At 43.2% G+C, this 24,787-nt stretch overlaps 1 protein-coding gene across 1 annotated transcript in view; it reads right to left on the bottom strand.

Annotated features, from left to right (window-relative positions):
• TMPRSS7 (transmembrane serine protease 7) overlaps positions 1-24,787 on the bottom strand; it is a 454,018-nt gene that overhangs the window by 138,031 nt on the left and 291,200 nt on the right. The window lies entirely within an intron of this gene.

Raw genomic sequence — 24,787 nt, 5'->3', positions numbered from 1 at the left:
ATGTTACAATGTGACATACTGGCCTAGATCATCATGCATGAAGTATAATTTTAAGATAATGTCTTCTACATCACATTTGTGAATAGCTGTTGTAAATGGTTACATTTGGGGTTGGTATCCCTTTATCAGAGCATCAAGTTTTGTTTAGGTGCCAAAAATACTCCTGTGCCCCAATTACAGTGGAAGTGAATGACTTTGAAAACATAATAAAAATACGACTTCAATTTCAAGTGTTTCGTCTGGTCTAACAGCTTCTACACTCACCCTGTAACTTGCTTGAGATTGGGTCCATGACTACATAAATATCTGAAGTGGTAGGAATCTCATGGCCTTAAGCCACAGTACAAATATGGGACGATAGGATTCAGTATCCCAGTAGGACTGATTGCCCCAGAGGTCATTCCCCACAACCTGCTTCGGGTAGGGTTTTCATTTTCATAAACCATCAACATTGTGTGCATCTTTTGGGCCTATGCCAGCTTAAGAACCTGAGACTCAACGAGCATTAATACCTTCTGGCCCAAAAGTGTCCACAGCTCCATCCTCTGTGACCTGCCTAGGTTTGGATTTTGTTTATATAAGCCATTGAAACCAAGTATAGCATGGGTACACCACATGCATTGCGGGAACCAGGGCCAGACTCATCCATACTTCTTAACAAAGAGGAGGCACCAGGAATGGAAGTGATATTTGCCAATTTTACTTCCAGGCATTATTACCAGTGTTTAAAAGTATTATTGTTTTATGATTGTACTTTCTCTTGCACGGCCTAAATGATCCTCAAGCGAACGACGTGGAACCCCAGACTTGGAGTACCCCTGACTGTCAGATCACAGGGATCTTGAATATTGGTTCATTTATATTGTGTTAGATTGTTAATCTGTTGCTATAATGGGCAATTATAATGCTGCTTTTTCTTCAGATTCAGCCAGGCCTATCTTAAATGACCAATGGGGAATTAACTCACTTCAAGAAAAAGTTGATAAATTGTGTAAACCATTTGCTCCACTTATTCCCTCATCCAATTCAAACATAAGAATTATAAGTAGTATTACTTTGGTGCTGCTGGGTATTTCTGTACTTCTTTGAGGGGTACTCAACTTGTTCAGCAGTCAGAGCTTTTTGTGACTGCTAGTGGTCCAACATGTTCTTTCAAAACTAAGGGGCATATTAACAAGGAACAGGGAAAATGAACGCTAAGGGCACTTAGCGTTAATTTTTTTAACGCCCGTTTTTGCTGGATAATATCGCCTGGTTATCGCGTTATTAACAATGCTAACCGCCTAGGTGAACAAAAATCCAGAGATAGCATCATTTTGGGAGGTTATCGCTGGTAATGCAGCGGTAAAACTACAAGGATAGGGATATCCTTGTTGATAGCCGATGGTGGATTTAGCCATGTAATCCACCTCCCATTGGATTACATGGTTAAGTCTGAAAATTAGCAGACGTAAAAAAGCAGCGTTAACCGTGGTTAGCGCTGCTTTTTTTGTCTCTAACAGGGTTGTAGTGTAGTTCCTATATTCCCAATAGGCTCTGCGCATTGGAATGATATAAACGATAGTTTAGACGTAGGACTGAAGTCGACTAGGTCTCTATTGAGTGTGTTAGACTTAACTGTGAATTCCAGCTAGCTTAGAGGTCACTAGAAACTTTCTCGAATAAACAAGAAGGGATTCGTTTCTGACAACCATATAACATGACAACTTTGTTCCCCAAGAATAAGAAATATATCTTCAGAGTTGCGGAAACAATAGATGGCTATTTCACTCAGTCAATAGTGCATGCTTCGTTTCACCAGGGTTTTTGCAGAGAAATAGAGAGACGGGCGTTTTCAATAAAAAGGTTATTTATTGAGCAGTCTTCTTTCTCATGCAAGAGAAGTTAATTGCAACAATCGTAATACTTGCTATGAAGTAAAGTGTGTACAGTAAAAGGAGTATTATGAAATAATACTGTAAAAGCATTTATATGGTTTCTAAGCCATAAAATACTTAAAATAGATAAAATACATACAATGATAAATAATGACTAAAAGTACTCAACTGGTGCATCTAAAATACGCCTACCCGGGTGTACCTAACCTAAGTCTAGTACAAGGGAAGAAGTAAGTGAGGTGTAGCTTGAGTTAAATAGTTTCTGCCAAGAATCTATCCAAGAATTCTCTAAGGGTCTAATCAGCTCCGTACTAAGGGTGGGCGTAGTTCGCGAAGTAGCGCTACGCGAAGTGCACTTCGCACTATGCGAACTTCACGTAGCACTACGCGAGCTGCGTAGTAGCATGTTCGCATTGTGCAAGATGTGTCTTCAATGATTGCACAGTGCGGACAAGCATCCGGCACTATGCAATCATTGAAAACGGCATCTTGCAGAGTGCGAGCTGTAGTTTTCTGCTGCTCGAGTAGATTATTACTCGAGCTGCAGCTTTCTCAACGCAAACTGGTAGTTTCTCATTGAGAGCGGTCGCGAGCATGCGCAACCACTCACAATGAGAAACCTTACCTCCCCGCGTTGAGAATCTCGCCCAGATGTCATTTTGCTTGCTCGCGGTCGCGAACATGACGTTCAGGACCGCGAACAAGCAAAAAATGAGCGTGCACTACGCTACGCTGCACTACGCGTGTTCGCACTGTGCTACGTGCAGCTCGCGTAGTGCGAAGTTGCACAAACTTTGCAAACTCCGCAAGCGTAGCGTAGTGCTTCGCCCAGGGTTACTCCGTACCTTGGTTATAGAATGAAGGAGGTCTTGTATCTCTCTCTCAGGACTCGATCTCCCAGTAACCCGCAAGGGTAGCAGGAAAACACTGGAGCTGGATTTCTCAACAGGAGAAAATACAGCATCTCTCTCAGTGCGTCAGCTGGAGGGTCGACTTCCTTCGGCACTCGCTACAGCAGGGCGTCGGGCAAGTAGTTAGTCGATCTGCTCCAAACCACTGTGTGTTTGCTAGGGCAGATGTGGGTATATTTATACCTGGGAGGTGCCGAGTTTGACGTAAGGGTGGACATAATAACGTCACTAAGAACTCGAAGTTCTTTACTCGCTCCAGGAGTACTGGGACAAATCCATACTGAACCATGGGGAAGTCCCGTACTGTTGAAGGCTGGTTGTCTTCAAGAACTCGTTGTACTCTAGGAGCTTAGTGGAAGTAGCCATGCTGTATTTAGACTGCATTGGCTGTGCCTAAATATGGTTATGATTCTTATGACTATATAAGGGCATGAATCGGGAAAATTACACTAGAGCCCTAGATACGTTTACAACACCCACTCCACGTAGAATGTCCATCTTTACTAAATACTAAGCATTTATAAGATTTCTAAGCATGTGTTTACAATCCCACCCCAAAAATACATAAAATGCATTTGAAATTGTTTGTACACGAAAAATGAGTATTGTACTGTACGTTTTCTAAGCAGTGGTTTCATTCAAATAATGCATATAGTTTTACATTTGAAATGCTGGCTGAATGATTCACAAAATTACATTTATGAAATGGCTCTTAATACAGAAGAGAAGGTCGAGACCATTTCATCACAGATTTATATAATACTGTACATGTGCTAGAGGCTAAGTTTAAATATTGTCTCTAGGTATCAAAAAATAGAAATCTTGTTCTCTAAGATTAGTTCTACATTAAGCAGATTACTCTGTGCCAAAAATAGGTAAATATTTTGGTATTGAGAAAAAATAATTTCGTTGTAGTAAAAAATAGTTAAAAATTTTAGAAGTTCTGTTTATCAAAACTGAAGGCCAAAATCAAAGTTCAGGGAACGCTGTGTGCTTGTTTCTCAAGAGTTATTCTCATTGTTAGGAGAAAACATTAACTCAGATAGGCTGGCAAAGAATTCGTCTACCACAGTAGGTGAAAGTTGGGCCATTTCCGAAAAAGTAGAAATAGTGCACATGCGAGATGCATTACCGTCAGCATTATCTGGATCAGCAATGTTCACAGAAAGTTGTACCTGTGTGCCGCTTTCATCTCGTACCTCACCGTCACCTAGTCGTAATGGTGAGGTCTCAACGAATGCCGTCATCAGAATTGGTAGCCGCTGGGGACAACACGTTGCATGAGCCGTTACTGAACCAGGCAAAGTATCGACATCCATAGGTACTGCTAATGGAAGTGGAAGACAGATGTCTAACACGCATTCTTCTCCGCAGAGCAGGCATTGTAAAACAGGTAAGATGCAATCTTGACAGATTGGTCTGAATAATGGAAACCATGTGGTATTCAGATCTCTTAGACGAGCCAAGCCGAGGACCTGTGTTATCTCATTTCGGTACCGCATTGCCTGGATCGTTTGTTCAATGGTAATCTGGGTATCGCTGGTGACTGGACTTGCCATATCAGAGCAGAAGGCACAAAAATAGAATTCCTGCTATGAGTCCCAAAATGAGAGGCAGGCCGCCGAACACAGAGTGCACGAAATTCGGGAAAATGCTCAGGACTGCTTCAAAGGGTGCTAACAGTCCCGAAAAAAGTGTCTTAAATATATGTGCGATGCCACTGGTATCTGACATGTTTAAAATTTGACCTAACATTTCTACGAAATGTACGGGGCAGTTTGTTGATAATAATGTATGTATCTCTGCTGAGGTCCTTGCAACTTGCAGATCATACGTTTCTCTAGACAAGGTCAAAGGCACAGTTTTTGTAAAAGAATGGCTTTCATTCTGCTTAATGTATCAATTCGAATAGAAGAGATATTCAATGAAGGCCAAATCGTTGCCCCCTTGTCTGGCTTGCTGTTTGGATACAATACTTGCATACAACATGTGACCCTGGATGTAACACTGACGAGATAGGCCGTTCCTGGCAACATGCCACAACAGCTGTGGTCACTTAACATAACGTATCTGCCGTTGGAAAGCTGCCTCAAAACAGGTTCTATTTGTGTGGCTCGGGTGCCGTGCAAGTGGCAAGAAAGGTCATTAGATGAACCCTCACAGGCTCCATGTAAATTAATTTCTTGACACAGAAGTGTACCACTTAGCGAGTTTTCACAATTTTTCCCACTAAGAAATACTTCTTTGTTACACCCACTACAACATCTATGTGTGTAAGGTAAATTCCAGAATGATTTAATGTATCCTTTACCCAACCTTTCATGCAGGCCCGCTGGTATATGCTGTAGGCAGTATTGAAACTGGAATGTCGTTATTGGTATTGTTATGGTACCATGTATTATCCATTCAATGACAGGCCTCTCGGAAACTGTTAATGGTAATCTTTCTAGTTTTTCAATGATCAGCACTGTATAGTTTGCTCCTTTTTGTGCCAACGAGATTTGTTTATCTGTAAGGTTAAAGATAGAAAATAATGACGTTGTGTTGATTAGACACCAAGGCACATAGCCTGAACGCAGATTTTGCAACATCCAGCCTAACTGTACAATAGAACGTAATTGGGACTGGTCATGTTGTAACATTAGCATATCCTGTTCTATTATATCAATAGCAGATGATACAATGCTGTCCAAAGAATACATTCTGGAGGACCGAGTCGGTAACCCATTGTCCACTACAGACAGTGATTTTTCCAAATTAATACAATCAATTTCTCGTATTTTTTCAGCAGTTTCAATTTGCGTTACTTTTCAAGCTTCGTTGTAAGCAGCATATATACCGGCGTATATGAAACGTTTCTGACGCTGTTTGCAAGGTCCCAATAAATAATCCCACAAGTCGGCACCTTCTTTAAGTAAAGTCAAGTGTTGCTTAATTTTGGGTAGTGTGGATTTCTGTAACCATTTGAGGCATTGTTTTCCTACACTGTATGTTGTTATTATCCCTGGATGTTGTCTCTGGGAATATCTTGGGTCCAGCCTGTTCTGTTTGAACCCCTGTGTTTTGTCCAGGAATCTATCTTGACAGTTATTAGTGTCTGTGGCCCAGATCAACCATTTTTTCCAATCAGGATTAGTTCTGTTTTGGTGTAAAATATGGGACATGTCTAACCCTCATCTGTAGTGCTATTTCTATCAGGCATAGGCTTTGGTATAGACGGGTTGTTTAAATCTTTGTTTAAATCTTACAGATTGTTTGTTGAATGGTGTCATTCAGGAACATTTTTTTGTTCTGGGATCATGCAGGCTCTGAATAATGATTCTAATCCCTGTACTTGCTAATCTTTTGAACCCCAGATTGTTTTTGTTTCAATGTTATCTTTCCAGAATTCAAAACCAAATGTAGACATTTGTTCATAAAAATTTTCAGAATATATCTGTTTTGTATTGGCCAACATATTTTTCATTCCTGTCTTATTCACAATTTTGAAATAAAACGTTTCTGGATCTGTGACATTAAACCCTGAGAAGTATGGAAATTTCTCATAAAATGTTTTCGAGCTGCCTTTTGGTGATGTTGGACAATGTTTCCATTGATTATAAGTAAAAACATTGTCTAGGTTTTACAGATTTATGCAAATAGTGGTGCCCATAATGATTAAAGCAATACATTTCTTCCCAATCAGATGAACCTTCTAAATAATCATGATCTGTAAATGTTGCTGACATTTCTAAATCAGACATCATATTATTAATAGTCTCAAAGTCCCAATCATCAGAGAAAGTGCTCGGTGAGACAAAGTCACTTAAAGAAACCTTGAACTGGTGTGGATACTTCAAGAGTTCAACCGGGCCATAGATGTCGTAATCAGTAGCGTCCCATGCTACACCACCAGGTATAGGAATGGCTGTGATGTTTACTGATGACAGGTCTCTTTTTTCAACATGAGATGACTTGTGAGGTTTTAGGACCAAGTTGATGTTCTGACTTGCTGTGTCCTTTGTACTGTATTTTCCATCAATCATTCTTCCCAAGCTTAAAACTAAAATGAGCCAGAGCAGGAGAAAAAGTACACCTAACACAATCCACAATTCAATCCATGGTGAAATCAGATATATTTCTCCAAGTTGATGAAAGAGTTCTGTTGTTTTTTCTTTGAAAGTTTTGTTGGCTGGCTTTTCTTCATGTTCACTAGGATCTTCAGAAAAGTCATCGTAATTGATGAAATAGCCAGAGGCAGTTCTGTCAATTGCTGAAATCGCATCAGGATTGTTATTAATCTTTGTAGTTGCTTCTTCCTTTGTCATTTTAGTATAGTCAGAGGCTACATCATTGTAGACAGGTGTTTCTTGACGAACTGTTGCAATTTGGGTTTCAAGAGGCACATGTTCCATGGCTTTGTTGCATAGTCCTTCTTTATTCACTGCAGGTTTATCAAATGTGATTAGTCTCTCAGTTTGAACATCTTGAATTGTAGCAAGGTTTTGGTCTTCTGCTACATCTTGGGAGTCCACTGGGCCTACTACTTATTATTGGCCACATGATTGTGGTTTTACCAGGTCGATTGATACAACTTGGTTCTCCTTTTTACCAGCAAGGGGCGGTAGTACTACTGATCTTGTTCCGTTGATTGCTAACACAGGTACTGCTTTTCTGTAAGAAGGCCCAAATTCCTTCTTTACCGCGATCTTTTCTCTGACCAGATCCCCAATCTTTGGAATCCAGACAGGTCTTGCTGGGACAGGTAGTTTTTCTTCAGGGGCCGTTTGCTTTAGCTTTGCGCTACTCAGACTTCTTCTTCTTTCATTTAAGTCCTGTAAGACATCCAAACGATCTTTGATATCAAAGGTTTTTTGTTCCACCACTGAAGTCTGACTATCGAGGTCTTCGATTATTATTCTAGTACCAAACAAAAGTTCATACGGAGTGATTCCAACCAGAGAATTTCTTGGCAGATTATTAAGACTACGTTGGACAATTATTAATTGTTTGACCCACCCATCACCCGAACCTAATACCCTCGCTGTTATAGATTGCTTTATGTCACAGTTTTTTCTTTCCACTACCGCATTACCCTCAGGATAGAAGGGACTAGAGTACCGCAATGCAACGCCCAAGCTGGCCATGGCCTCCTTGTAAGCTCGAGAGCTAAACGCAGGACCCTGGTCAGAATGTAGAGTTCCGATTGAGTATGGGCCGATAAAGACTCGCAAATCTTTTATAACAGTTCTAGCGTCAGCCGAGCGCTGGGGCCACATCCAAATGAATCTTGTCCTAGTTGTTGTGGGGCCGCATCCGTCCGTAGGGACGCCTGCGTGTAGACAGTCTAATGCTATCTAACAGAGGTGTCTGGGCTGGACTGACTGTGCTATTGTCAGTCTCCTGGTCCGGTTCATGACTGCGATCTCTGTTGCAGTTCTGACAAGCCATTGCAAAGTTATAAATTTGCACGCTCATTCCCTGCCACCAGTACTTCAGTTGTAATTCTATTAGAGAAGTTAAGATCCCTTGGTGCCTCAGACCCTCTTCCATGTGTGCTTCTTGAATCAAGAAAACTCTCCGTTTCCTGTGTGGAATTACTCTGTCCCCCACTCCAGGGATTTGAACAAAAAGAACGGAGTTTGCATCAATTATGTATGTATTTCCGAGTGGATAGTTTAGAGGTAACGCCACATAATTGCCTTCCATTGAGGCTTTTACTGCTAGTAGCGTTTCACCGTCTATTCTTTTTTTAGAACGCTTAATTGTAGCTACGGAAGCCATGTGGACGGCTGTCTTTGCGGCTTCATTGGCCAATGAATTCCCTGCGACGTGAACGCCATCACGCTGATGATTCAGTGTATGGATCACGTGAGTCTTTTGTAGTTCTTTCTGTAAAAGAACTACTTGTTCCCAAAGCATTTTATGCTTTATTGTGCCACCTTTCACATCTTTGAAATGGTTTTCAACCCAGTCCTTCAAGTATTCATTGTAAGACTAGGCGCAGTAATACGAATCGCACACTATTAGCGGGGGAATTCACGATCGGTATTCTCAAGCGCCATCTTGAAAGCCTGTAGTTCAGCTCGCTGAGCTGAAAAGTGTCCAAGTGATTGAGTTTTTGTGACCATAGGTCTGAATTTACCTTCGCGCCAGCGACCTTTTACAATCGCGCACGCAGCACTATAGGCTTGTTTACCCCCAATTGCGGGCTGTGCTGATCCGTCTGTATATATTATACAGCCGTAATGTTCAAGGGGCAGAATTTCGGTCGGCAGAGGACATTCGTACTCGTATTGGAGAAATTCTTGTGTTTTCAAGCTAGGGTCAAAAACGTATTCAACGTCTGTTGCAGCAAGAGAATTAACCCATTGTATCCATTGTGGATGTAAAGCTTTAGCATTTGGAATGCTCGCTCTTGTCACTGCCTCTAAGGCAGGTACAGGTGTAACGACCGATATGCGTTTTCCCTGTGCGAGGGCTCTTTCTTTTGCTATAGCAGTTTGAACCGCTGTCAGAATTTTCTCAGCTGAAGTGAATTTTATTTCAGCTTGCATGTACAAGTGTGATTTGTAAGCAATTGGTACAGTTTCACCTTCGTTATAGGTCAGGTACGTGAATCCGCATCTTCCTGGGATGACTCGGATTACAAGGTTGCGTACGTTTATACGTGTTTGAAGCTTTGTTTTAGCTAACACGTCAGTTTGTATTGAACGTAAAATTTCTGTGAGTTTCTGAGTCTAATTAGTTGGTTTGAAATCAGGTTTTATTAATTTGTAGAGAGGTTTAACCCTCTCTGCATAATTCGGAACGTAAGTTCTTCCAAAATTCAGGAAACCTAGAATTGATTGTAAGTTTTTCAGCATTTTTGGTACTTGGAGCAGCGCACATTTCTCTAAGAAATTGGCTGCCAGGCTTTTCCCTTCAGTTGAATACTCATATCCTAGAAATAGGACAGTGAGGAAGGCAATCCGTGATTTTTTAAAGTTGAAATTGTACCCTGCAGATGCGAACCCAAGTATAATGGTGTTCACTCTTTTCAAGTGCCTGTCCAAATCGTTGTCTGTTAGATAGATGTCATCGACATAGGATAATGCCTCATCATCATACATTTGTAGTAACTCTGTTACTCTGGCTGAAAATAATCCTGGGCTATTCTTGAATCCTTGGAGACTGCAAAATTGCCTCTGGGCCTCCATACTTGAGAAAGCGGTCAAATACCTGCTTTCTGGTGCTATGTTTTGACAGAAGAAACCATTTGAAATATCTAATGTCGTTTTTATATTTTTTGCGCACAATGTTATTCATCAGTGCTGCACTGTGTGAATTTTGTACTGCAAATGTTTTGCAACAAGAGTTTAAGTGTCTGTGGTCCAATAGTAGACGATATGAATTGTCTGGTTTGGAGACAGGTAACAAAGGATTGTTCATTTGTGAGGTGCATGTTTCAATCACCCCCTGGTACTCAAGTTGATCTAAGATCTCCCTGACTTGTTTTTTAGCTTCTTGCTTAACAGGATACTGCCTTTGTGCAGTAGGTTGATTTTTTAACTGGATTTTAGCGTGAGGGGATTCCTCAACCCATCCTACATGATTTTTATACAATGCAGGGGCTTTCGGCCACTGCCCATTTTCTTGCATATGTGTATTTTTTATGAATTGGAATATGATTTGAGAAGGCAGGCATAACCAATTCTTCGCCATGTGGGCACTCCCTAACAAATTCTGGTGGCCAGTCTTTCTCAGCTAGAAGAATATCATAGCCTTTAGATAGCTTCTCCCAAAAGAGAGTTCTTATTTTCCTAGTTATGTCCCCTTCTATACGCAATGTTATTTCATATAATTTATGGGATACACTAACTCTGGTGTCTGCAGTTTCCACCTGAATGTACTCATTCGTGTCCACTGTCTCCAGAAGATTCATCAGGATCTTGCGAGCTATGGTCACTTCTGCTGCGTTGTCTAGCATTGTTTGGGCCCACTCTCCGTTCTTGAGTTGTGTCCTCAGGATCTTCGGCATGTTTTATCTTTATGCTTGCTACCTTCTTTTTGGGAAATTGAGATTTTTTACTTTGGTGAGCGGGCTCCTTGTCTTTGGACTTGACGCTCTCTTCTTTATGTTCTGCCCGTCCTCTTCCTTCCGATTTCTGTGAGGAAGTCTGAAAAGATCGAGAGGGACGTGTATCATTATCTTGATATCTATCAGGTTTTTTCAAATTATCCCTATTTCTGAGGTTATATCTTTTCTCAGAGGGTTCCCGTTGTGGAGACCTACCCCCCCCCCCCGTTCTGGAGATCTATCTCTCTGTTGGGGAGACCTTCCTCTGGACTGAAACTGTTTCTCTTTAGGAAGAGTCTGTCTGGTAGTTTCCCATTTCTTTTTAGGAGTAATTAAACTATTTTTAATGAAAGTTTTTTCAGGATTTTCTGTTAGTTGTGGTTTTAGTGGTTTCCCACCCAAACTATCTCTACCTAATTCTTCATAGGATTTTTCAATTATTCCGGCAAGTTCAAAAGCTTGTTCTGCTATATCTGTTTTTTTAAAATTTTTAACGGCAGGTTGCACCGTCAATTGTCAATTGAACTAATTGTCTATATGCTTTTGGTAATTGTTTTAGTTTAACTAACAGTTCTCTGTCTGACATTTCTTCAATGTCAGGATGTGGTGTATAGCTGGCTAGAACCAGCCATGTGGCTCCTGGTCTACCTAGTGTACCGAGCCTGGTAATGTGATTTTGATGTTTTAGGGCGCCATTAAACCAGAGCTGATGCTCCTGGTGAATTAGTGGAATTTCAACGACCTCGAAAGGAACGTATTCCGCTGGAGGTTCCTCTGCTTTGTAGTAGTGGAACACGCGCGTCACAGCATTTGCTGCTGGAAAAGTTATCCATGAATAGAATACCTCTGTCTGCTGATACTCTTGTGCCTCTACCACAAATATGACTGTACCACCTCTTGATGATACTCCATTATTTTTTAGTTTGTAAATTGCACTCTTTCTTACATTTACTGGGATGATTACTGCATCAGGGTTGTTTTGCTGAAGACTTGTGTCTTCTGCTAATACCAGTGGCGTCACTAGGGGGTTGCGGGGGGTGCGGCCCGCACTGGGTGACACCGTCACATGGGGTGACACCGTGAGCCTCTGCTTTAATAATCGTATTCCTTTGCTACATATTAGGAGACGAGGAACAATCCTCGCTTCCTGATATGTAGCAAAGCAGTACGATTATTTAAAGCAGAGGCTCACGGTGTCACCCCATGTGACGGTGTCACCCGACTCATTACCCGGCCGCAGGCCAAGATTAATTATTAGGCTGCTGTACGACGTCAGCGTCCATACGTCAATGGCGTTCAACTTCCAAACGTCACTCACGCAAGGAGCGGCAGAATGCTTTTGCGTGATCCAGTCCACTGAACCCATCATCCCAGGAGTACTGGGCGGCCGATCCCCACCTGGTCCCGCCGGAGGGTTTAGCTCCTGAGGCTCGGGGTTTGACCTGATTGTGCCCCCACACCAGGCTCACAGGCGGGGGCCCGGCCTCCGAGACCGCCGGGGCCCGCGGGACCTCGTGTGCAGACTGAGGTAGGGAAGGTGCCTGTGCTGGATAATATGCTCAAAGCAGGTGGTGAATTCAATCAATCAAACAAAACATTTGTATAGCGCACTACTCACCCGGAGGGTCTCAAGGCGCTTGGGGACGGGGGGTCCGCTACTGCTCGAACAGCCATGTCTTGAGCTGCTTCCTGAAGGCGAGGTGGTCTTAGGTCAGGCGAAGGTGGGTGGGGAGGGAGTTCCAAGTCTTGGCGGCCAGGTGGGAGAAGGACCTTCCTCCTGTGGTGGCTCTTCGGATGCGGGGGACGGCGGCGAGGGCGTGGCTGGTCGATCGAAGCTGGCAAGTGGGAGTGTAGAAGTTGAGACGGAAGGTGATTCTCTTGTTGACCGGGAGCCAGTGCAGGTCTCTCAGGTGTCCGGAGATGTGGCCGTGACGGGGGATGTCGAGGATGAGTCTTGCTGAGGCGTTCTGGATCCGCTGGAGTCTCTTTTGGAGTTTGGCAGTGGTTCCGGCGTAGAGGGAGTTGCCGTAGTCCAGTCGGCTGGTGACAAGGGCCTGGGTGACCGTCTTCCTGGTCTCGGTGGGGATCCACCGGAAGATCTTACTTAGCATGCGCAGGATGTTGAAGCAATGAATTGGAACATTAATCACGGAAAGGGAATGATGCATGTATACTGCGAGAGATAAAGGTCTTACTAGCGACCACCGCTTTGAAACTATTAACATCCACACATTATAAAACCGAATTACCTAGAATTGCCAATTATATTTTTTCAAGGTTAAGGAAATGTATCTGACTTTCGGTTCACTGCTTGAGCATCTGGACAAGTAAAGGTAACTCAATCAGAATGAGTGTTAAAGCAATTAAATTATTTATTTCAGATCAAATTAGCTCAGTTCTTGATCAATTCAGATGGAAATGTAAGCTACTAGGAGTATTTTGTGGCTTACAATGCCAGTGAATTAATCATTCTTCTGGAACATCTACACGTTGTATCCATAAAAGTATATTTAATATATATAAAATATTATCGACTTATTTACTGCACTATAGTTTGCAGTTTACATCATAAACTGTATGCTTTGGAAAGTAAATCCCAGTGATAAAATAACTGACACTTTAATACAAGCACTATTATGTGATTGCATGTTTAATAGAATGGGTGCGTGCTGCACCCTAAAATATCAAAAACATACTCTATTGACTTTTGCTAGTTCTGAAACTGAAATGGAGAGTCAAAATGTTTCTTAAATCTGAACCTTGAGACCTCAGCCTGCAGCCAGTTATTATTCATGTGGAAGGCACAAAGAGTTTTGTGCTTATGAATTGAATATTTGCTTCTTGATTAATCATAGAGTGTACCTCAGAAAAGAGTCCTTGTTGTTTAATCACAGAGTGTACTTCAGAAAAGAAGCCACAAATGACAATAAATAGAACATTTACAAATCAGTTGTTCTTTTTGGATTTGTTTTTGACTAAGTGCTCTTCGCAAGACAGAGACTCAAATCATCACTAAAATCAGCATGAGGAAGCGAGCATAACATCACAGAAAATACTGGTATGTGTAAGGTATAGATAGATACATGCACATCGGAAAGAAGGAGGTGATGGATGAAGTGCTGAAACGTTTCAGACACTCACCTCCAGTCACAGATCTGGGTTGAATTCATCCTCATTATGTAGCCCACTTCACAACCTCAGTTCCGACACAGCTCTTCCCTGAACCAGAAATAAGCATCCTGGGACCTCATCAGCCAGGGTAGCTTGAATCCAGTGGCAAAGTGAGCAAGGGACCCACGTCTGGGCAATGGGAATACCATGTGGACTCCCACTCAGTAAATCCAGCCAGGATCTCACAGTTATTGCACATCATTTGAGTATTAACTCATAATTCCATGTTACTGGCGAGGTGTAACAGCACGGTACCAGTATTAACGGGTTTGGAGTTAACACGGTGCCATCACCATGCAATTTATGAACAAGGCATATTATAATGAAATGATCGCTTGGAATATGTGGCAGAAACGTACGTATGTGAAAATTCTTTATAAGCATCTCAGCATGTAGAATCTTTGTTTCAACATTATTAGATTCTGCTATGAGCAAGAACATGGAGTCCATAGGTTGCTTGGTGGCAATCTTTGGTACTGGGGCCCAAATTGTTGGTGGGTGGTTTTTTATTCAATTTGCACATGAACGTATTTCGGTTTTGGATGTGTTTTGTGTCAGGTGGTTCAGTATATATTATTCAGGATGGACATTGTGGAGAAGTCATATGGTGTTAGGAGGTTGAAAGTTAGTAATTTTGACAGTCGTCCTATTTTTTATGAGATGCTGTGATTTAGTTTATCATCTTTAGTGCTTCTCTCGAAATATTTGCAAGAAAGTGGGTTGACAGAGTGGCATAATTCTTGGGAGAATGTCACTTTGGAATCAGTGCAGTCTGGATTCTGATTTTTTTTAAATGAGTAGTTCTCTATGTGGGTTGATTATTTCTGAGATGAGCTGAGAGAAGTGGGACCATATGCTTTTTTGATGGAGGCTTTGGTAACTTTTTTCAGGAGTCCCAGGGCAATCAGAAGTTACTGCACCCAGTTTGTGTGAATCATAGCTATTTACTAATTTCCACCCTAGATCTTATTCCTACTATTGCATCCAAAAGTGACTGCAACTACATCCCTGTAGCACCTGACTCTCACGGCAGCAAAGTTAAGCAGTCCGAGGCTTATTTTAGAGGGTGGTGTGGGTTAGACACTCAGCAAGCATCAAACAGCAGTTAATAAATTACTATCCAGGCACTACTTTGGTTTATAAAAAAATACCATTCATTATTTCTACTCACACAACTAGGAATACTGAGCGTAATCAATAGAAGGCCAGACATTAACTATGCAGGCCTCTTGGCGCTACAGAGTAAATGGAACAATTTACAATAAGGCGATCATTTTAGTTTGCTTAGTGGGCAGTGGGTTGAGACACAGAAAACTGCCTGGCAATGGTTGTATCCACACAGAGTTAGTGATTATTAAAAGTGGCTTCAGGAAAGGCCTGAACCAGAGAATAATTAAATAGGGTGGAAACCAGTGAACTAAGTATGACGCCCAGACGCAGAGTGAACCAAACTGCAGTCAAGTGAGTTTATATTGAGCAAATACAGGCACAAATGCTCGCAAAATACAGGGGACAACGCTGGACACGCAGATAAGCGTCCTGAAACTCGCGCAGGGTACCCCTAGGTAAACAGTGGAAATGGTGCAGACTAGAAGGCAAACCCGCTGATGGCACATGAGGTCCATGCGGTAAGTGGTGAGGGGGTGACACCATGAGTTATCCGCACCGGGTGACACCAACCATAGTGACGCCACTGGCTAATACTTGAGGTGCTATTCTAGCTCTCTCCCTTTCGTCGTCACTTTCCGCCATTTCACTGACAGAAAGTTTGCAGAGTATGTTTTCAAGGAAACAAAGATTAGGTGCACAATATTTTGGAACACTGTATCCTTCAACGTTGAATAAACTAATACATAGGATTCTCGTCCTATTTAGTTCTGGTGGATACTAACCTTTTACCCACTCCAGACGTCTATTGGATTTTTTACGGAAAAAGGGTTCTGGGTGAAAAGCACTACTGAGTTACTCTAGTATCTAGAGTTAAATTATCGCCTTACCAAATGTTGGGCGCCATGTAGTGTAGTTCCTATATTCCCAATAGGCTCTGCGCATTGTAATAACATAAACGATAGTTTAGACGTAGGACTGAAGTCGACTAGGTCTCTATTGAGTATGTTAGACTTTATTCGTGAACGCCAGTTAGCTCAGAGGTCACTAGAAACTTTCTTGAATAAACAAGAAGGGATTAGTTTCTGACAACCATATAGCATGACAACTTTGTTCCCCAAGAATAAGAAATATATCTTCAGAGTCGCGGAAACAATAGATGGCTATTTCACTCAGTCAATCGTGCATGCTTCGTTTCACCAGGGTTTTTGCAGAGAAATAGAGAGGCGGGCGTTTTAAATAAAAAGGTTATATATTGAGCAGTCTTCTTTCTCATGCAAGAGAAGTTAATTGCAACATTCGTAATACTTGCTCTGAAGTAAAGTGTGTACAGTAAAAGGAGTATTATGAAATAATACTGTAATAGCATTTATATGGTTTCTAAGCCATAAGATACTTAAAATAGATTACATACAATGATAAATAATGACTAAAAGTACTCAACGGGTGCATCTAAAATACGCCTACCCCGGTGTACCTAACCTAAGTCTAGTACAAGGGAAGAAGTAAGTGAGGTGTAGCTTGAGTTAAATAGTTTCTGCCAAGAATCTATCCAAGAATTCTCTAAGGGTCTAATCAGCTCCGTACCTTGGTTATAGAATAAAGGAGGTCTTGTATCTCTCTCTCAGGACTCGATCTCCCAGTAACCCGCAAGGGTAGCAGGGAAACACTGGAGCTGGATTTCTCGGCAGGAGAAAAGACAGCGTCTCTCTCAGTGCGTCAGCTGGAGGGTCGGCTTCCTTTGGCACTCGCTACAGCAGAGCGTCGGGCAAGTAGTTAGTCGATCTGCTCCAAACCACTGTGTGTTTGCTAGGGCAGATGTGGGTATATTTATACCTGGAAGGTGCTGAGTTTGACGTAAGGGTGGACATAATAAGTTCACTAAGAACTCGAAGTTCTTTACTCACTCCAGGAGTTCTGGGACAAATCAATACTGAAGCAGGGGGAAGTCCCGTACTGCTGAAGGCTGGTTGTCTTCAAGAAGTCGTTGTACTCTAGGAGCTTAGTGGAAGTAGCCATGCCATATTTGGACTGCATTGGCTGTGCCTAAATATGGTTATGATTCTTATGCCTATATAAGGATATGATAAGTTATACCTATATAAGGGCATGAATCGGGAAAATTACACTAGAGCCCTAGATATGTTTACAACAGGGTTAGCGTGAAGCTTGATAATCGAAGAAATGTCGCTTAGTGACATTTCTCCTAATATTTTGCTCTGGTACGCCCACTTTGCATCTCATTAGAGATGCAAAGGGAAGCGTAGTGAAAAAGGGTGCTAACGTGTGATTTTGCATGTTAGCACCCTGTTGTTGATAGGACGATATTTTTATCTCAGCTTCTTTGGCAGAGATAAAGCCCTTGTTAATATGCCCCTAACTTCCTCAATCAACAGGCTGAATGCAGACTTGAAAATGCTGTTCTCTGTGCAAACACATATGGGTTCTTAACCACTGTTGAAGACAATGAAGGACATGCCGTTGAAGAGGTTGTCCTCACCACACAGCAGTATGAGACATCAGGAGCATTTGATATGTAAACTGAAGTTCATCTAATAGTCTTCTATCCTCTGAACCCACAAATCTTATATTTAACTGATTCAGGGGAGACACAAACTCCGGTTGCACACATGATACAATCAGAAATTATGCTAAGACTTGTAAAAGCCCCATATGAGATAAAAAAAAGAGGATATGTGGAGCTACTGAAAGCTAGTAAAGAGATTAAAAATTTTTGGTAGATTACAATACAAATCGAATAATACACAGGGTTTTAATATCTGAAAAAAGAGATTACAACTTCATGCCTTGCCTCATTTTGGAAATAGATGGCTAGTCAATTTTTGAGACAGGTTATTGATAAGATGGTAGAAACAGATGTTAAGCTGGAACGATCAGTTGCATATTAATCTAAACTGTATAGTGAGTGTGACACAAGTACAGAGCAATCTTTCTTTCTGCATTTAATTGTATTAGATAAAATAAACCAGGGGAAAAGCATATTATCATTTAACCAATAAAAATTATTATTAAATCCCCCCCAAAAACAAAAACTTAGCGTGCTTCGCACAGGCAATGCAATTGTTCTGTTTCAGACTGCGATAGATCCACAATCTGCAATGTCTGGTGACACTTTTTGGTGGTTAGTTGGATGACAGATCATAACACAAACATTATCAAAACAAGAGTTATGTTTATTGGGAGTGTGACCAGGAATCAGATCGTATTCAGGTTAAACTGTAGGTGTTGTGAAAGAAGTGCAGCTTTTCATAATTAGGGCCTAATTACGAGTACGGCGATCAAGGATCCCACTGGGGGAGAATAGGCCTGCACCGCCGAGCATATTCAGAGTTGAGTTTCCATCGCCCATTTCATGAAAAGGGTGGCAGACATGCAAGTAAGGGGGTCCTATCTGGGCCCCTGCCACTTCTGGGCCTGGGGTGCATATGTTGTGCCCCCTGGAATTGCACCCCCATTCCTGCACAGTGGGTGCATGCCACACCGTGCAGTACCAGGCTGCAGGCGCTATCACAGCGGCAGCCTGCTGTTAAGGCTCTCATATGAGTATAACACAGCCACCGCCGTGAGACTGCCTCAGCCCCACTCACCCACCCTGTATTCTGGTGGGCGAGTCCACCACAGGCTTAGCAGTTGTCCTGGCAGCGCAGCGGTGGTGGTGCTGCAGGTGGACCACCAAACTCGTAATCAGCCCATTAGGCTTGATTTTAATTAAGCACTAAATTGAGAGGTAAATCTCAAGGCAGCTATATTACGCTTTACCCAGCTCAATCAGACACTGAAAAGATTTGGTGCCTGTCAAGGAACTAAATCAGTTTTGCACATGCTACTGCTAGTGGAGCAAAATCATTTGCAGCAGCTGTAAGCTGAATTGAGAGTAAAATGGATCATTTGAAAACTCATGCTTATTGTATATAAAACCATTCATATCTGCCAAGTTGCTGGTGTACAGAAATCTCTCACAGTAAGTTTAAATTCTTCTTATTCTGCACCCTTTTCACTTGATCTCTAGAAAACATTGTCCCTAAAATATCTAGAATAGAATTTCCAAATATTAATGAGAATGCAGTACTTGCCTACCAACATCAGAGCAGCCAGTGGTGCATGGTCACAACGTGACCTGTACACAAATTATGCATTGACAAAGAGTGGCTGTTTTCCCCTACAAACACTACATAGCTAATTCTTGAAGGCAAGTCACAGACCATGGAGTAAAAGGAACAGCCTCATTCAACTGCATGGTAAGGCCTCCCCAGTCTTGTCAATTCATAATCTATTATCTGGTTTGTAATTAGGGCACCCGGTTTTATGGTATTTCTTTTTAGGTCTCGGACCGCAGGCTGCGCTTGCGCAGTCTCGCTCCGAGATTTAATGCCTCCTAGAGTGGGGTTTGAACCCGCCCCTCTTCTCCTTTGGCTGGCTTCCTAAACGGAGGCCAGCCATTGGAGGAGAGGGGCATCACTCCGTTCAAGCCCCGTCTTTTTCGCATTCGGGGCGTGTTTTTTGCAGTTTTCTCGCCGTGACATCATCCGTCACTCAACAGCAAAAACCATGCCCCCGAATGCAAAAATGTTGGTGCTTTTCTGACGCCATTTCTGCCTGACCGCCGCCGCCAGAAGTCGAGAAGCTGCTGAGTCCTCCGGTGAGTGCTTGCTGTCCGGCCCCCTTGTTGCTCGTGCTTGCTGTCCTGCCCCCTCGTTGCTCGTGCTTGCTGTCCTGCCCCTCGTTGCTCATGCTTGCTGTCTTGCCCCCTCGTTGCTTGTGCTTGCTGTCCTGCCCCCTCGTTGCTCGTGCTTGCTCTCCTACCTCCCCCTTGTTGCTTGTGCTTGCTGTCCTGCCCCCTCGTTGCTTGTGCTTGCTGTCCTCCTCCCTCGCTGCTTGTGCTTGCTCTCCTGCCCCCCTCGTTGCTTGTGCTTGCTGTCCTGCCCCCCTCGTTGCTTGTGCTTGCTCTCCTGCCCCCCTCGTTGCTTGTGCTTGCTGTCCTACCCCCTCGTTGCTCATGCTTTCTGTCCGGCCCCCTCGTTGCTTGAGCTTGCTGTCCTGCCCCCTCATTGCTTGTGCTTGCTGTCCTGCCCCCTCGTTGCTTGTGCTTGCTGTCCTGCCCCCTCGTTGCTTGTGCTTGGTCTCCTACCCCCTCATTGCTTGTGCTTGAACTCCTGCCCCCTCTTTGCTTGTGCTTGCTGTCCTGCCCCCTCATTGCTTGTGCTTGCTCCCCTGCCCCCTCATTGGTTGTGCTTGCTCTCCTGCCCCTCCCTCGCTGGTTGTGCTTGCTCTCCTGCCCTCCCTTGTTGCTTGTGCTTGCTGTCCTGGCACCTCGTGCTTGCTGTCCTGCCTCCTCGTTGCTTGTGCTTGCTGTCGTGCCCCCTCTTTGCTTGTGCTTGCTGTCTTGCCCTCTCGTTGCTTGTGCTTGCTGTCTTGCCCCCTCGTTGCTTGTGCTTGCTGTCCTGCCCCCTCGTTGCTCGTGCTTGCTGTCCTGCCCCCTCGTTGCTTGTGTTTGCTCTCCTGCCCCCTTGTTGCTTGTGCTTGCTGTCCTGACCCCCCTCGTTGCTTGTGCTTACTGTCCTGCCCCCCTCGTTGCTTGTGCTTGCTGTCCTGCCCTCTCGTTGCTTGTGCTTGCTCTCCTGCCCCCCCTCGTTGCTTGTGGTTGCTGTCCTACCCCCTCATTGCTCGTGCTTGCTGTCCTGCCCCCTCGTTGCTTGTGTTTGCTCTCCTGCCCCCTCGTTGCTTGCGCTTGCTGTCCTGCCCCCCTCGTTGCTTGTGCTTGCTGTCCTGCCCCCTCGTTGCTTGTGCTTGCTGTCCTGCCCCCTCATTGCTTGTGCTTGCTCTCCTGCCCCCTCGTTGCTTGTGCTTGCTGTCCTGCCCCCTCGTTGCTTGTGCTTGCTCCCCTGCCCCCTCGTTGGTTGTGCTTGCTCTCCTGCCCCTCCCTCACTGGTTGTGCTTGCTCTCCTGCCCTCCCTTGTTGCTTGTGCTTGCTGTCCTGCCACCTCCTGCTTGCTGTCCTGCCCCCTCGTTGTTTGTGCTTGCTGTCGTGCCCCCTCTTTGCTTGTGCTTGCTGTCTTGCCCTCTCGTTGCTTGTGCTTGCTGTCTTGCCCCCTCGTTGCTTGTGCTTGCTGTCCTGCCCCCTCGTTGCTCGTGCTTGCTGTCCTGCCCCCTCGTTGCTTGTGTTTGCTCTCTTTCTTAACCTCCCCATATTTAGACATAAGGAGGTGTAGGTTTAAGCTCTGTTTAACCGTGCCCCTTCCAGTTCGAAAACCATACTGAAGTTTTGAGAGTACATCCTCCTCCTCGGTCCATTTATGTAAACGTTTTAAAATAATGCGTCCTGCAATCTTCATTAAAGAATCAAGTAATGAGATAGGCCGATAGCAAGATGGTAAATGCCTATCTCCTTTTTTATATATGGGTACCACAATGGCCTCTGCCCAGGTTGGAATTTGGCCATACTCATTCGCAGAGTTCAAGGCAGAGGTTAAAAGTGGGGCCCAGAAATCTATTTCCGCCTTGAAAACATCTGCCGGGATGGCATCCGGGCCAGGTGCCTTCCGGGCCGGCTCTCCCTTACAGCAAGCACAACCTCCTCACACGTAAAGACAATGTTAGAAGGTTCTTTTCTCGAGGCCCTTGTGATAGTATATGCGGGAAGGATACAGTCCGATGTGACGATATTAGATGAAATGGGTTTACTATATAGTTGTTGAAAATAAGCAGCCCATGTATCTCCATCGATTGCAGAGTTCAAGCTCCTCTCAGGCATTTTTACCCATGGAAGTGGGGTGTTTATGAATTTCCAAAAAGCTGAGGAGTCACGACTTTCACAAGTTGACAACAAAGTCTGCCAAAGTTCCACCTTCAGAGATTTTTTTCTATTTTTAATAGCTAGACGATATCGAAGTCTAGCCTGTCGTATCTCCACGGTTATCTTTGGCGTTGCATGTAGAGCTTTCTTCAGCAATTTTAAGGCTCTAGTGCAATCTTTGTCGAACCACCCTTTAGGAGTAATAGGGCCTGTCTTAAACTGTCGTGTAAGTAACCTCTTTAAACTATCCTGTATTTTCAAAAAGGCTTCAAGGATAGTTTGAGGCTGTTCAGTCAAAGACAAACATGTGCGTACCTCCTCCCATCTCAGCTTCAATAGATTTTTAAGAAGACTGACTGGATTGATTTTTTCCCATTTAAGGGTATAGCCATTAAGTGCCCCCAGTTTAATAGGTTGTTCATAATTTGTTTTGGGGTTGTCATGGGAATTGGTGGGAAGCGGAACCACAATAGATAAGGTCAGAGGATAATGGTCACCATATAGATGATCAAGAGTATCCCAGCAAGATATTAAGGAGGCATACATCTTTGAAACAAGAATAAAATCAATAGTGGAGTTTGCTACTCTACCATGAAAAGAAGGTTTAAATGGTCTAGGAGGAGAGGATATATCGTTTGCAAAGGCTAAGTTAAAGGAAGCCATAAAGTTATTTAGTACCTCCCCTGTTTTTGTGTGTAAGAAATGGTTTGGAATATCATCATCAAAATCGTTTTCTTGTATGGGAGAAAAATCACATAGTCCCCTTGAGGCGTTTTGGCAGATATGGCAATTAAAGTCGCCCATGAACGCTATCACACACTCGCCCCCGCACATTTCTTTAATCGAAACAACAACATGGAATAAGTCATTTAAACCTTTCTCCAGACCCTCTACAGGCATATTGTTGTAGAAATTGATAATTATTATGCTCAAAGATGGACCTAATTCCATGACAATTATTTGGTAGGAATCCCTGAGAACCTGTTTCCGAATCCTAAATCCTACTCCCACGCTAACATATATACACAAACCCCCCTTGTGTCTGCCCTGCTTACTCATTATCGCTGGTGAATGAAAGGTCTGGAAACCCAATAGATGTATCGGGTTAGCTCCCAGGTCTCTTGGAAGCACAAAACTGAGTAGGGATTTACTACTTCCAGCCATTCCGGTTGAACAATTTTTGAAGAAATGCCAGCCAGATTCCAGGTAAGAATCTGTAGTTTGGGAGATGATTTACAATTTTCCAAGTAAATAGAGGAAATATTTATAATATTTTGCTGGTCAACAGGGGGCAATATGGTTGCTAAATTCATTTTAGTGTCCCCGTTTACCAGCCCCTTTTCATCTGGCTTTCTGCCGCCCAAGTGGCCCTTTATAGATGGTACATTCGAAGGTATACTAAGAGTCTTCTCCCCCACCCGGTTGTTTACTTTTGCTGGGGAGAATCATTCGATATCGTCAAGACCACGGAGTGGCTCATAGTGGTTATGGCAGGGAAAATTCCAAGAGGGAGTTGTTGGTGGAAAACATGGACCATAACCAGCAGAGTCATATCTAGGAGGTGGGGGAAATGTATTTTCCCACATATTATGTCTAGCGGGATAAGAGATATAAGGAGGGAGTATATTTTCCATCATTCCATGCCTAGGAGGGTACAAGTTTTGAGGTGGTCTTCGGTGCTGTTGGAAAGTAAAGTTATCATAATGAGGTTTAGGGCGATAGGGTTTTGAGGGTATTAATGCTTCGGGGTAAAAATATGATAGTGCTTTAGGTGTGATCGGGCCTCTGTTAAGATCTGAAAACCAGTCCCTAATATGTGCGGTGACTCTAGGGTCTCTAAAAGTAATAATTATTACATCCCCCTCTATGTCTTTGGGACGTAGGCCAACCCAGTTAGTTCTTCTAACCGTGATAATCTCACCATTCAAATGGGGTGGCAGTGGCCTGTTGTTTTTTAGCCAATAGATGACCTTATTTTTAAGGCTAGTATGGTTTTCATATGCTCCTGATGATGGTAATGGCGAGACCCCCGTTAAAACAATGACATTATGCGAAGCCGCTGGGGGTAAGTCCACATTTCTTTCACGCGGAGGTCTTTTATTTTTGAAATCAGTCTTATTCATGTCCAAAGTGGATTTGGTATTCCCCATTCTTGCTGATTCCATAAGGGAATTTATTTGAGCAGAATGTGCCTGTGAATTAAGAGGCAGTTTAGAGGGGGCAACAGAAACTTTATTAGCTGACCTTGATGTCGCTGAAGATGCTTGTGTAGTTGAAATTTTTGATCCCTTTATACTTTTATCCTCTTTGAACGTTTTCTCTCCGTCCTTTGTATTAGAGGAGTTAACTGAGTCCTTGCTAATTGCAATATTTGAGGTATAGTAGAGCTTTCAATAGGTGTTACATCGCATCAACGAAGTCTTTTATAGAAGGTGGAACCTGGGAGGATAAGATATTGTTAACTACATTAGGTGCCCCTTCAACTATTTGAAGTAGTTCTTTCCTAAGTGAGTCCTTTAAGGGCATTTTTTTGTGAGCGGAAGTATCTGTGTAGCCCAGCCCTCTTTTTCTGCGTTTTTTCGGGGGTGATCGAATGATGGCCTGTTTCTTTTTTGGAAAATTAGAGACAGTGGGGATTTTAGAGGCCGTATGTTTGGAAGACACTGGTTGGGGTTGTCTTAGTTGTTCGACCTCCAGAGATCTTGATACCTCTATAATGCTTGAACTTATATGCTCAGAGGCTTTAAGTGGGTTAGGGGTTACGAGGTCAATAATAGAGTTACTGCTAGGGAGGGGTAGCTCAAGTTGATAGGTCGTAGGTTTGTCGTTTTCATCATTTTTAGGGGACGAGCTGGCCTGGAATATTAAA

The sequence above is a fragment of the Lissotriton vulgaris genome, chromosome 8, assembly GCF_964263255.1.
Source record: "Lissotriton vulgaris chromosome 8, aLisVul1.2, whole genome shotgun sequence".
NCBI lineage: Eukaryota > Metazoa > Chordata > Amphibia > Caudata > Salamandridae > Lissotriton > Lissotriton vulgaris.
This window is presented reverse-complemented; position numbering and strand designations above follow the sequence as displayed.